This window comes from Nilaparvata lugens, chromosome 10, assembly GCF_014356525.2.
Source record: "Nilaparvata lugens isolate BPH chromosome 10, ASM1435652v1, whole genome shotgun sequence".
In the NCBI taxonomy this organism is placed as follows: domain Eukaryota; kingdom Metazoa; phylum Arthropoda; class Insecta; order Hemiptera; family Delphacidae; genus Nilaparvata; species Nilaparvata lugens.
In genome coordinates this window covers 16,836,095-16,848,511 of record NC_052513.1, presented here as the reverse complement: position 1 = coordinate 16,848,511, position 12,417 = coordinate 16,836,095, and the positions used below count along the sequence as shown (strand labels likewise).

The 12,417-nt window shown below is 36.7% G+C and overlaps 1 protein-coding gene and 1 long non-coding RNA gene across 3 annotated transcripts in view; one reads left to right on the top strand and one right to left on the bottom strand.

The window, feature by feature from the left end:
• LOC120353296 overlaps positions 1 to 12,417 on the top strand; it is a 73,262-nt gene that overhangs the window by 16,337 nt on the left and 44,508 nt on the right. The gene's annotated exons all lie outside the window — the stretch shown is intronic.
• LOC120353297 overlaps positions 1 to 12,417 on the bottom strand; it is a 49,280-nt gene that overhangs the window by 35,668 nt on the left and 1,195 nt on the right. For both annotated transcript variants that reach the window (XR_005572280.1, XR_005572281.1), the window contains exon 2: positions 4,195 to 4,321. This is a non-coding gene — a long non-coding RNA (uncharacterized LOC120353297). The remainder of the gene's footprint in view (positions 1 to 4,194; positions 4,322 to 12,417) is intronic.

Sequence of the window (12,417 nt, the reverse complement as noted above, 5' to 3'; positions counted from 1 at the left end):
TCAACTTAATAACTAAGATTAGTGATAAATTTAGCCCCAAAACTATCAAATGATAGCTTTGATCCCCCGTCCCCCTGCCAACCAGCAAAGGCTGGAGGCAATTTGAATGAACATATGACAACTTAAAACTATCAACTCATTAACTAAGATTAGTGATAAATTTAGCCCCAAAACTATCAAAGGATAGCTTTGATCCCCCCGTTCCCCTGCCAACCAGCAAAGGCTGGAGGCAATTTGAATGAACATATTTCAACTTGAAACTATCATCTTATCAACTAAGATTAGTGATAAATTCAGCCCCAAAACCATCAAAGGATAGCTTTGATCCCCCCGTTCCCCTTTCATACAACAAAGGCTGAAGGCAATTTGAATGAACATATCTTATGTCAACTTATAACTATCAACTTATAAACTAAGATTAGTAATAAATTTTGCCCCAAAACTATCAAAGGATAGCTTTGATCCCCCCGTTCCCCTTTCATCCAACAAAGGCTGAAGGCAATTTGAATAAACATGGCAACTTAAAACTATCAACTTATCAACTGATATTAGTGATAAATTTAGCCCCAAAACTATCAAAGGATAGCTTTGATCCCCCGTCCCCCTGCCAACCAGCAAAGGCTGGAGGCAATTTGAATGAACATATGGCAACTTGAAACTTTCAACTTAATAACTAAGATTAGTGATAAATTTAGCCCCAAAACTATCAAGGATAGCTTTGATCCCCCGTTCCCCTGCCACCAGCAAAGGCTGGAGGCAATTTGAATGAACATATGACAACTTAAAACTATCAACTCATTAACTAAGATTAGTGATAAATTTAGCCCCAAAACTATCAAAGGATAGCTTTGATCCCCCCGTTCCCTTGCCAACCAGCAAAGGCTGGAGGCAATTTGAATGAACATATTTCAACTTGAAACTATCATCTTATCAACTAAGATTAGTGATAAATTCAGCCCCAAAACCATCAAAGGATAGCTTTGATCCCCCCGTTCCCCTTCATACAACAAAGGCTGAAGGCATTTGAATGAACATATCTTATGTCAACTTATAACTATCAACTTATAACTAAGATTAGTAATAAATTTTGCCCCAAAACTATCAAAGGATAGCTTTGATCCCCCCGTTCCCCTTTCATCCAACAAAGGCTGAAGGCAATTTGAATGAACATATCTTATGTCAACTTATAACTATCAACTTATAAACTAAGATTAGTAATAAATTTTGCCCCAAAACTATCAAAGGATAGCTTTGATCCCCCCGTTCCCCTTTCATCCAGCAAAGGCTGAAGGCAATTTGAATAAACATGGCAACTTAAAACTATCAACTTATCAACTGATATTAGTGATAAATTTAGCCCCAAAACTATCAAAGGATAGCTTTGATCCCCCGTCCCCCTGCCAACCAGCAAAGGCTGGAGGCAATTTGAATGAACATATGGCAACTTGAAACTTTCAACTTAATAACTAAGATTAGTGATAAATTTAGCCCCAAAACTATCAAATGATAGCTTTGATCCCCCGTCCCCCTGCCAACCAGCAAAGGCTGGAGGCAATTTGAATGAACATATGACAACTTAAAACTATCAACTCATTAACTAAGATTAGTGATTAATTTAGCCCCAAAACAATCAAAGGATAGCTTTGATCCCCCCGTTCCCCTGCAACCAGCAAAGGCTGGAGGCAATTTGAATGAACATATTTCAACTTGAAACTATCATCTTATCAACTAAGATTAGTGATAAATTCAGCCCCAAAACCATCAAAGGATAGCTTTGATCCCCCCGTTCCCCTTTCATACAACAAAGGCTGAAGGCAATTTGAATGAACATATCTTATGTCAACTTATAACTATCAACTTATAAACTAAGATTAGTAATAAATTTTGCCCCAAAACTATCAAAGGATAGGCTTGATCCCCCCGTTCCCCTTTCATCCAACAAAGGCTGAAGGCAATTTGAATGAACATATCTTATGTCAACTTATAACTATCAACTTATAAACTAAGATTAGTAATAAATTTTGCCCCAAAACTATCAAAGGATAGCTTTGATCCCCCCGTTCCCCTTTCATCCAACAAAGGCTGAAGGCAATTTGAATGAACATATCTTATGTCAACTTATAACTATCAACTTATAAACTAAGATTAGTAATTAATTTTGCCCCAAAACTATCAAAGGATAGCTTTGATCCCCCCGTTCCCCTGCCAACCAGCAAAGGCTGAAGGCAATATCAATGAACATATGGCATCTTAAAACTATCATCTTATGAACTAAGATTAAAGATAAATTTATCCCCAAAACTATCAAAGGATAGCTTTGAACCCCCGTTCCCCTGCCAACCAGCAAAGGCTGAAGGCAATATCAATGAACATATGGCATCTTAAAACTATCATCTTATGAACTAAGATTAGAGATAAATTTTTCCCCAAAACTATCAAAGGATAGCTTTGATCCCCCTGTTCCCCTGTCAACCAGCAAAGGCTGAAGGCAATATCAATGAACATATGGCATCTTAAAACTATCATCTTATGAACTAAGATTAGAGATAAATTTGTCCCCAAAACTATCAAAGGATAGCTTTGATCCCCCCGTTCCCCTGCCAACCAGCAAAGGCTGAAGGCAATATCAATGAACATATGGCATCTTAAAACTATCATCTTATGAACTAAGATTAGAGATAAATTTATCCCCAAAACTATCAAAGGATAGCTTTGATCCCCCCGTTCCCCTGCCAACCAGCAAAGGCTGAAGGCAATATCAATGAACATATGGCATCTTAAAACTATCATCTTATGAACTAAGATTAGAGATAAATTGAGCCCCAAAACTATCAAATGATAGCTTTGATCCCCCGTCCCCCTGCCAACCAGCAAAGGCTGGAGGCAATTTGAATGAACATATGACAACTTAAAACTATCAACTTAATAGCTAAGATTAGTGATAAATTTAGCCCCAAAACTATCAAAGGATAGCTTTGATCCCCTTGTTCCCCTGCCAACCAGCAAAGGCTGAAGGCAATTTGAATGAACAAACTAAGATTAGTAATAAATTTTGCCCCAAAACTATCAAAGGATAGCTTTGATCCCCTCGTTCCCCTGCCACCCAGCAAAGGCTGGAGGCAATTTGAATGAACATTTGGCAACGTAAAACTATCAACTTATCAACTAATATTATTGATAAATTTAGCCCCAAAACTATCAAAGGATAGCTTTGATTCCCCTGTTCCCGTACCAACCAGCAAAGGCTGGAGGTAACTGTAAATTTGAATAGAAAAACCATGATTAAAATGAATCCAGTTCCCAAATCCATCCTAAAGCTATGACCGCCATATCGCTTGTAACCCCTTCCCTTAGCAACCAGCAAAGTTTGGAGGCTTCACCCCGCCAACTAGCAAAGGCTAGAGGCTGCATTTCAAAGACCTCATCTTAATTCTAAACTTTTTTTTGTATTTTCTTATTACTAAAACTAAAATGCATGCAATTTAAGACTTTAAATTAGGCTGAAGGCGATGCCTTCTCATCCCCCGCCAACTAGCAAAGGCTAGAGGCTTTACACCGCCAACTAGCAAAGGCTAGAGGCTATACTTGATATTACTCCAGCCCCAGATATGAACGTATTTTTCCTAATTCTAATTCTTCACCCCCATCCCTAAGTTTGCTGAAGGCACTACAATCCAATATTTGCACAGCCAGTCTCATAGAACAGATCAGACCAGGCCACAGTGTAACAGTACCACCTGCTCATCAAATTAGTGCTGTACTGAGCCCGCAACCATCATGACAAAAGCTGTGGGACCACCACAAAGGGCACTGATCAGAAATGAAATACTCGACTGACAACTGCAAATATCCTAAGGGGACCCTGACAACTCAAACCCTATTCATGGTGATTGTCTCACTCCACAGCCATCCATAAACCACAATCAAACAGTGGCACATGTTCGTCCAGTTGTTGGCACGCGGAAATGCGATCTGCAGGTCAGTTGACTCTAACTTGAAAGCACCCATTGGACTCAGAACCAACCGGATAGAACATGGCACTGCCGAAAGGGTCAGGATGAACTGTTTCATAAGAGTAACGTCCATAAACATCCCGGCCCTAACTTGATATCTGTGTTAGAATAGGGAAGTGTTAGAGTATTGTATCTTGACTAGACTAGACAATATCTAATATAAATACAAGATATCTCATACCATATCCAGTGAACCACGTCTCCACTTTGGTAGTAGAGCTGCTCTCCAATGCGTTGAATAGTACGGTTTCATCTCCAGAATATTCCACGTGTTTCTCCATCATTGTTTGTTTAGTTGTTCATCAATCCTGTTGAAAGAGACAAAACTCTCATTAATAATCCTACCCCTAATTAATTGAAAAATTCAATGTGGAAAGTGAAAATTCCAATGTTTTCTTACAATAAAATATTGGTGCACCGAGCTTCGCTCGTTATTTTTATTGACCGAGCGAAGTGAGGTCAATCAATCAATCAATCATATTTTATTCAACAAATGTACAGATACATTGAATAACGTCATACATAATAAAATAACAGAACACACAAAACAGTCAATAACAAATTCATCACAATCAAATATGTAAAAATTCTTCAAATGAATATAAGGACAATCCTATCAGATATTTCTTCAGCTTGGCTCTAAAGATTGTCAACTCCTCTATGGATTTTAAATTTCGGGGCAGCATGTTAAAATATTTCTCTCCCATGAAAGCTGTCTTCATTTTGAAAAATTCTAAATTATGTCTCTGTACTATTCTTCCGGATCTAGTATTATATCTATGTGAAATACTACTTCCATTTTCTAAATCAGTGAATTTTTTAAAGTACATTATTACATCAAAAACATATTGCCCATAGACTGTCAATATGCCTAGCTGAAAAAAAATTTGTTTCACCGAGTCCCTCCTTTTTATGTTCATGATAATTCTCAGCGCTCTTTTCTGCTGAACTAAAATATATGTCGAGTATTGATTAGACAGTTGAGCGAGGCGGTTGTGTTGTTTGTCTCTCTTATCGCTGGCATGATTATAGCGTAGCTTTTACCCAACGGACTACCAAAGGCTTGAGTTTCTAACATAACTGTGATTGTTACGACAAGTTTTTTTTTTACACTAAAATATTAATTTGTGGAATTACAATTACATTGGCATCGTATATTTGAACTTTGATTAATATTCTAATAAGGATGAGTGCTTGTGGCAAGTGTGAGCAGCCGGTTGGTCGCTCTGCCGCCGATAAACTGTATTGTAAGGAGTGTAAATATTGTAGTGGTTTGAAAAGCTTGAGCTACTTGGTAGTTCTGGGTATGTCTTTTTCTTTTTTATTTTTCTTTCAATTAGATCGTCCCTTACGGGCAAGATGTATTTCTTTATTTTTTGGATGATTGAGTGTGCGTGTGTGAGTATGAATGGTCCATGGAGTTGTTTTTTTTGTATGGTTTCTGAATTACAATGGTGTTTTAGGATACGAGATTATTATTTGCATTGAAAATGGGTAATGATTTTAGATTTTATAGCAACATAAATGAAGTGAATAATAGTTTATTAACAGATGTAAATGATTTTATAATTTTTCACCAGAATATTCGAAGTTTACATTGTAATTATGACGTTTTTATGTCCTACTTGAGTTGTTGGAAGTATATGCCGGATATAATTGTATTGTCTGAAGTCTGGTTGCAGTCACCTGAGGAAGCGTCTATGTATTCTTTAGATGGCTATAGCACCTATATAGCCTGTAGCAACTATTCTAGGGCATCTGGAATCTTGGTTTTTGTTAATACAAAAAATGTTAATGTGAAGAGGTTGGATTGCGATATCATGGGGTCAGACACAGTTTTAATTAGGGCTACACTTGGTAAATATTCCTTATCAATACTCTGTTTGTATAGATGGCATGGCTATGACTTTGATTCATTTTTGGATAATCTCAACAATGCTCTAAATTCTCTCCCAGCAGGGGACACAGTTTTGATTGGAGATATAAATATCAATTTGTTGGATAATATTAGTATTAAAACAGATGAATATTTAGAGGTAATGTATAGTTATGGCTTTGAATCTATGGTAAATTTCGAAACTAGAGTTACAAACGAGAGTGCAACTTGTATAGATCATGTCTTTTTGAAGTCATCTGGTACCCATAATGTAAAAAGTGGTGTCTTTGAGACTCATGTCAGCGACCACAGGGCTGTGTCATTATCTGTTTCAAGAGTTGCCAGCAAGAATTATGTTAGGACGGGAACCAAGGAAATAATTAATTATGAATATCTTAGAGCTTTATTATTCGATTATGACTGGAGCAGTGTTTTTGCAAGTAACGATGTGGACTTCAAGTTTAAATCATTTATTAACGTACTAAATGTCTCAGTTGATAAAGCTAAGACAGTTATAAATTACAAGTATAAAAATCAGAAGTTCAAAAAGCTCAAACCTTGGATGACTTATGGACTATGTGTTGCAATACATGATAGAGACAAATTATACAATAAATTTCGTAGGAACCCACATAATATACAAATTAAAAATCATTTAAAGGTTTACAGTAGTAAAATTAAAAAGTGGATTGAAATAGCTAAGCAAGACTATTATCAAAATATAAATCAGATGCCAGCTAAAAGGCAATGGAAAGTTATAAATGATGTAACAGGTATGTCTTCAGCGAGGAAAAAATCCATAACTTTTATTAAAAGGGATGGCATTGAGTTTAGGGACTTGCCCTCCATTGCTAATATTTTCAATGAATATTTTGTAAATGTACCTAAAGATGTAATTGATGCTATCTGTAATCCCAGTGAAGATGCTACAGCTTTATATTATGATATTTTCAGAAATAACACACCTAGTAAATCCTTCTTCTTTGAGCCCATTCACTACTATGAAGTCTGTTCTTTGATCAATTCCTTAGCTGATCATAAGTCCCCTGGAATAGATAAATTTTCGACATGTCTCATCAAGGAAATATGTGTGCCTATTATTCCAGTTCTAGTCGATATATTTAATTGTAGCATCATGAGTGGTAGGTTTCCCTCTGATTTGAAATTTGCAAAGGTTGTACCTATATACAAAAGTGGTGATGAATATGATGTAGGTAACTTTAGACCAGTCTCTCTTCTCTCAGTTTTTTCAAAGATTTTTGAAAAACTGGTAAAGAAACGCCTTATTAGATTTTTCGATAAGACAAAACTTATTCATGAATGTCAGTTTGGATTTCAGGAAGGTTTAAGCACCGAAATGGCATTGAACTGTTTTTTGAAGGGTATTTATACAGGTTTGAATAGTCAAGAAGGCTGCAGGGTCTCAGGCCTTTTCTTGGATATTAGAAAAGCCTTTGACACAGTCTGTCACTCTATATTGCTGGAGAAACTGCGTAGGGCTGGAATTAGAGGAAACATTCTCCAGTGGTTCCATTCTTACCTGAGTGGAAGAAAGCAATGTGTTACAGTGCAAGGAGTGAAAAGTAATACTTTGACTTTGTTGAATTGTGGTGTTTCCCAAGGATCTGTACTGGGCCCGGTTCTATTTCTGGTTTATATTAATGACTTGTTCAACCATAAATTCAAGGGATGTGTTACATCATTTGCTGATGACACAGCCCTGGTTTATGTTGCTAAGGATTCTCATATTTTGTGCAATATGATGCAGAGAGATCTAAATGATCTTAGCTTGTGGTTGGAATGAACAGGTTGGCTCTGAATTCGAACAAAACTAAGTATATGTGCTTTTCCTTGTCTACCTCGGTTGACCTCCCTACCCCGCTCAGGTATCATGATATGGATTGCTTGATGGGGCAGCGGAATTGTAATTGTGATGTTGTCTGCCGGACCAATTCTATCAAGTACCTAGGGTTAATTTTAGATGATACTCTAACTTGGAGGCTCCATATCAAGAAGCTGAAGCAGGTTCTCTTTCTGATGCTGCGGAAATTCTATCACATAAGGCATCTGTTTCCCGGTAATGTTGTCTCTAATATGTACTATGCATTTGTGCAGTCCAGACTTGGGTATGGTATTTCGTGCTGGGCATCCACTTATATATCTCATTTCTTGCCTTTGATTAGGCTGCAGAAGGCAATTATCCGTGTTATTTGCGGTGAGGGTGGGCGGGTCCACTCATTCCCACTTTTTAAAGCAAGATCCATCCTGCCGTTGAGATATCTGTTTGTCTTCAAGGTTCTGGCACTATTTTATAAGAAAAGTGGTAACCATGGACCTGATGTAGGCCTACCCTATTACACTAGGAATGCTGAGAGGGGGTTCATAACATTGCCTCGTTCTCATTGTACTTTGTTTCAGAAGAGCTTCGTTTTTTGGGCCCGAAATTTTTCAACTCTCTTCCCACTGAAGTAAAAAATGTAGCTAGTATTGCTTCTTTTAAATCTAGATTAAGATTGTGGTTGATGAATCGTTCACCGGGAGAGATTGAGGATCTTTTTGGAATTTTAATCTGAACTTTATTCACTCGTTCTTCTTTTTTTTTTTTTTTTTTTTTTTTTGATACACCATTGGAAGGTGTAAGCTATGATTTAACAAAATCAGCTCCATGTTGTATGAGTGTGTGTGTGTGTGTGTGTGTGGTTTTAATTATTTATTATATTTACTATTTGGTATCATTCATATTCATTATCATTATTATTTTATTCCCATTATTTTCAGTTTATAATATCTCATGTGTGTACGCTAAGCGAATTCCCTATTTTATTTTCAATTGTGAGATATGCTCCTGTTTGCAGACAAAGTTCACTCTTTAGCAAACAGTATTGTATTCATTGACTGTACACTAAGCATTTTTGTTGAATTCAATATTTGATTATTGTTATTCTGTAATGTACTTGTCATAGAATAAAGATTTATTATTATTATTATATTAAAATTTTGTCCAAGTTTTTTTTCGAAGGTCTAAGATTCAAGTCGACGGTTTGGCATTTCTCTTAATGTTTAAATGTATAAATTTTTAAATGTTTATATGTTGCGCATTTACGGCGAAACGCGGTAATAGATTTCCATGAAATTTGACAGGTATGTTCCTTTTTTAATTGCGCGTCGACGTATATACAAGGTTTTTGGAAATTTTGCATTTCAAGGATAATATAAAAGGAAAAAGGAACCTCCTTCCTACGCCAATATAGAGTAAAATCAGACTATAGAAAAATTTTTCATCATAATCAGCTGACAAGTGATTACACAGATGTGTGGAGAAGCCAGTCTATTGCTGTATTTCCATTAGGTCTATAGTTTCAATCAGGTACTTGTGGATGAGAATTCTGCGTGAGGTCTACTGTTCACAGAACTACTAGTTTATTTTTTGATAATTAAGAATTGACAATTGAATCGCTTATTTATGAAAGGCCTCATGTCACATTTTCAGCCATTTTTAAAAAATGACAAAAATCAATTCTCAATGCAAAGCTGCATCGTTTACTTATGAAAGGGCTCTTGTCCCATGTCTGTATGCTTAGTAACACAGCCGTTCAGAATGCGTATATTTATGAAAGGTCTCATGTCACTGACCAAAGACCTTAAAGAGCATCTTTAAGGTCTTTGTCACTGACAGGAGGCTCTACAAAACCAAACCGCTGCTCAGAAAGCAACAGCTGGTATGTTGCGCTTGCGTAGAAGTGTTGCGACTAGTAACCTTGACTAGAGTCTAGGTTATGTTCAGCTGCTGTTTACATTATTTACAATCATTATTACTGTCTAATAAAGTATAATATTGTTGTTAATAATTATTTCAATTTATAATTTGAATAATAATGTCAAGTTCAGAAAGTGATGTGAGTGAGAAAAGTGCAAAAAGAAGAAAAGGGAAACGTAATCCTTCCAAATATAAAGTGAATGTGATCAAGAAAGCAAGATTGGATGGAGAGAAATATTGCAACTATTCTGGAAAAATTGTTAATCAACGAAATGTTGGATCACCATGCTTGTAAGTTACAATATATATATATATTTTTTCAATTAGTTGTACGGTACCTACTTGGTCACAAATAATTTTTGATAAAACTTAGCTCGGCCTAGTTAGTTTAACTTTCAAAAATTGTTGAATGCATAAATTCTACTCCCAATAATACTGTTATTATTATCATAACAGTATATCAAGCTTTGAAGTTCTGCTGCTGATTTCAAAAAACAACCTCTTAAGTTTTCCTTAAAAAATCAATTATTCTTATACAGAATTATTGTTTGTAGGTGCCGGATGAAATGTTTTGACAAATTTTCAAACGATGAGAGAATTTTAATCCTTGAGAGATCTCGACAAATGAAGACAAAAGACGAACAAGACCTATTTCTCCAATCATTGATTGAAGCAGTTCCTGTGAAACAGAGAAGATCAAGGGTTACTACACTCAATGCGGACGACGTTGATGACAATCTCGAAGAAATTGACAAAAAAGAACTTCCAATTCCAAGTCACTCTGTTCAGCATGCTAGTTCATTCAAATTTCATGTACTGTTTCAAGAAAGAAGAATTCCTGTGTGTCGTAAAGCATATCTCAGTTTATATTCCTTGGGAGAGAAGCGTGTAAGAAGACTAAAAGATATTCTATTGAAAGGTAAGACTCCCAAAGACTTGAGAGGTCAGCAGCAGAACCGTAAAACGTTTCCAATAGATTATGTAGAACAAATTAAAGACCACATAAAATCATTTCCTGTAAAACAAAGCCATTATTCATCAAAGGAGGTTAATTATCTCGATGCAAAATTAGATGTGAAAAAAATGTATTCTCTGTTCTTAAAAAAACATAATGATAGTGATGTTAAATACAGTTTTTATTACAAAATTTTCAAAGAGCATTTCAATTATCGATTTGGAAAACCCCAAATCGATACATGCTGTGAATGTGAAGAGCTCATGACAAGAATAAGATACTTACTTGATACTTGATACTTGTTGTCGTCATCCTTGACCGGGTTTACCAGACAGACTGTGTCATTAAAATAAAGGCTCATTAGCTAATTCTGCCAACGAGTAAATTGCTCTATCAAACAACTTTTGCCTGACGAGAGCGCTGAATCCTGCACGTGATGCACTTTTTACTTCAGTTGGGAGTCCATTGTAGAAGCCCAAGGCAGCTGATGGGAAGCCTCTCTGAGTAGCAGCCAACCGACATCGGGGAACATCCAGGTCAGTTGCATGGCGTGTATTGTAGCTGTGTATCTGATTTCTTGTTGACAGCTGCTGCAGGTTGTCTCTGACATACATCAAGGAGGACAGGATGTATTGGCTGTGGATGGTGAGTATCTTCAGTTCCTTGAAGAGTGGCCTGCAATGCTCCCTGTAGTCCGCAAAAGTAATGCCCTGATTGCTTTCTTCTGCAGGAGCAGCACATCATGGCAATAAGGCGCGTGTCCCCAGGGAGGATTCATACAAGATGTGACTATGAAAAAGGGAGTGATAAGCTGAGACCAGGTAATCCCTGGAGACAATGTGTCTCAGTTTTCTTATAAGGAATAAACCCTGGAAAGTCTTTTGCAGACCTCAGCCACATGTTGACTCCACCTCAACTTGTTGTCAACCCAAAAACCCAGCAGCTTCACAGGATCAGACTCCACTGCAGTCCTCTTGAGGGAACATACCAGAAGGTTAGTTTTCTCCTCATTTAACTTCATCCTGTTTGGAGTCCTAAGCTCAATGACACTGCTAAAAAAGTTGCATCTGCTCAGTTTCTTATTCATAAAAGACGAAGCAATAAATTTTATAAATCATTAAGGGACACTAAGGAATATTGCCAGAATAGATCCAATGCAACTCTTCTGTGCTTTGATTATATGCAAAATATAAGTTTACCGTGTATTCCAGTCCAGGAAATATTTTACATGCGACAACTTTCAGTTTATCCATTTGCCATACATGATGGGAAAACTGATATAACTCAATTTTTACTTGTACCATGAGGGCATTGCTCAAAAAGGAAGTAATGAAGTTTGTTCTTTTTTGTTGGACTACATCTCTTCAATTCCCGAAGTTGATGAATTGTACCTATACAGTGATAACTGTACGGGTCAAAATAAGAACCATGCAGTCATTAGACTGATCATGGCTCTTACTGATACGGGAAGGTTCACAAAAATTGTCTATAGGCTTCCAGTTAGGGGTCATTCGTTCCTTCCTTGCGATCGATCTTTTGGTCTAGTTAAACGATCCCTTCGAAAACATGATAGGTACTATACTGTGAAAGAAATTGAAGATTTGATTATATCATCTTCTCAAGGGAAAAAATTCAAAGTCAAGTGCATAGAAACCCAGGACGTGAAAGACTTTACTTCTTGGTGGCCATTGCATTATAAAAAAATGTGTAGCTTCTGTTGAAAGCCAGGGAGCAAAAAAAGGAAAACGGGAGTACTTTACTCTCACAAAATATCACGAGTTTGTTTGTGATAGTTCTAAAAAAGGGTGCATTGCAG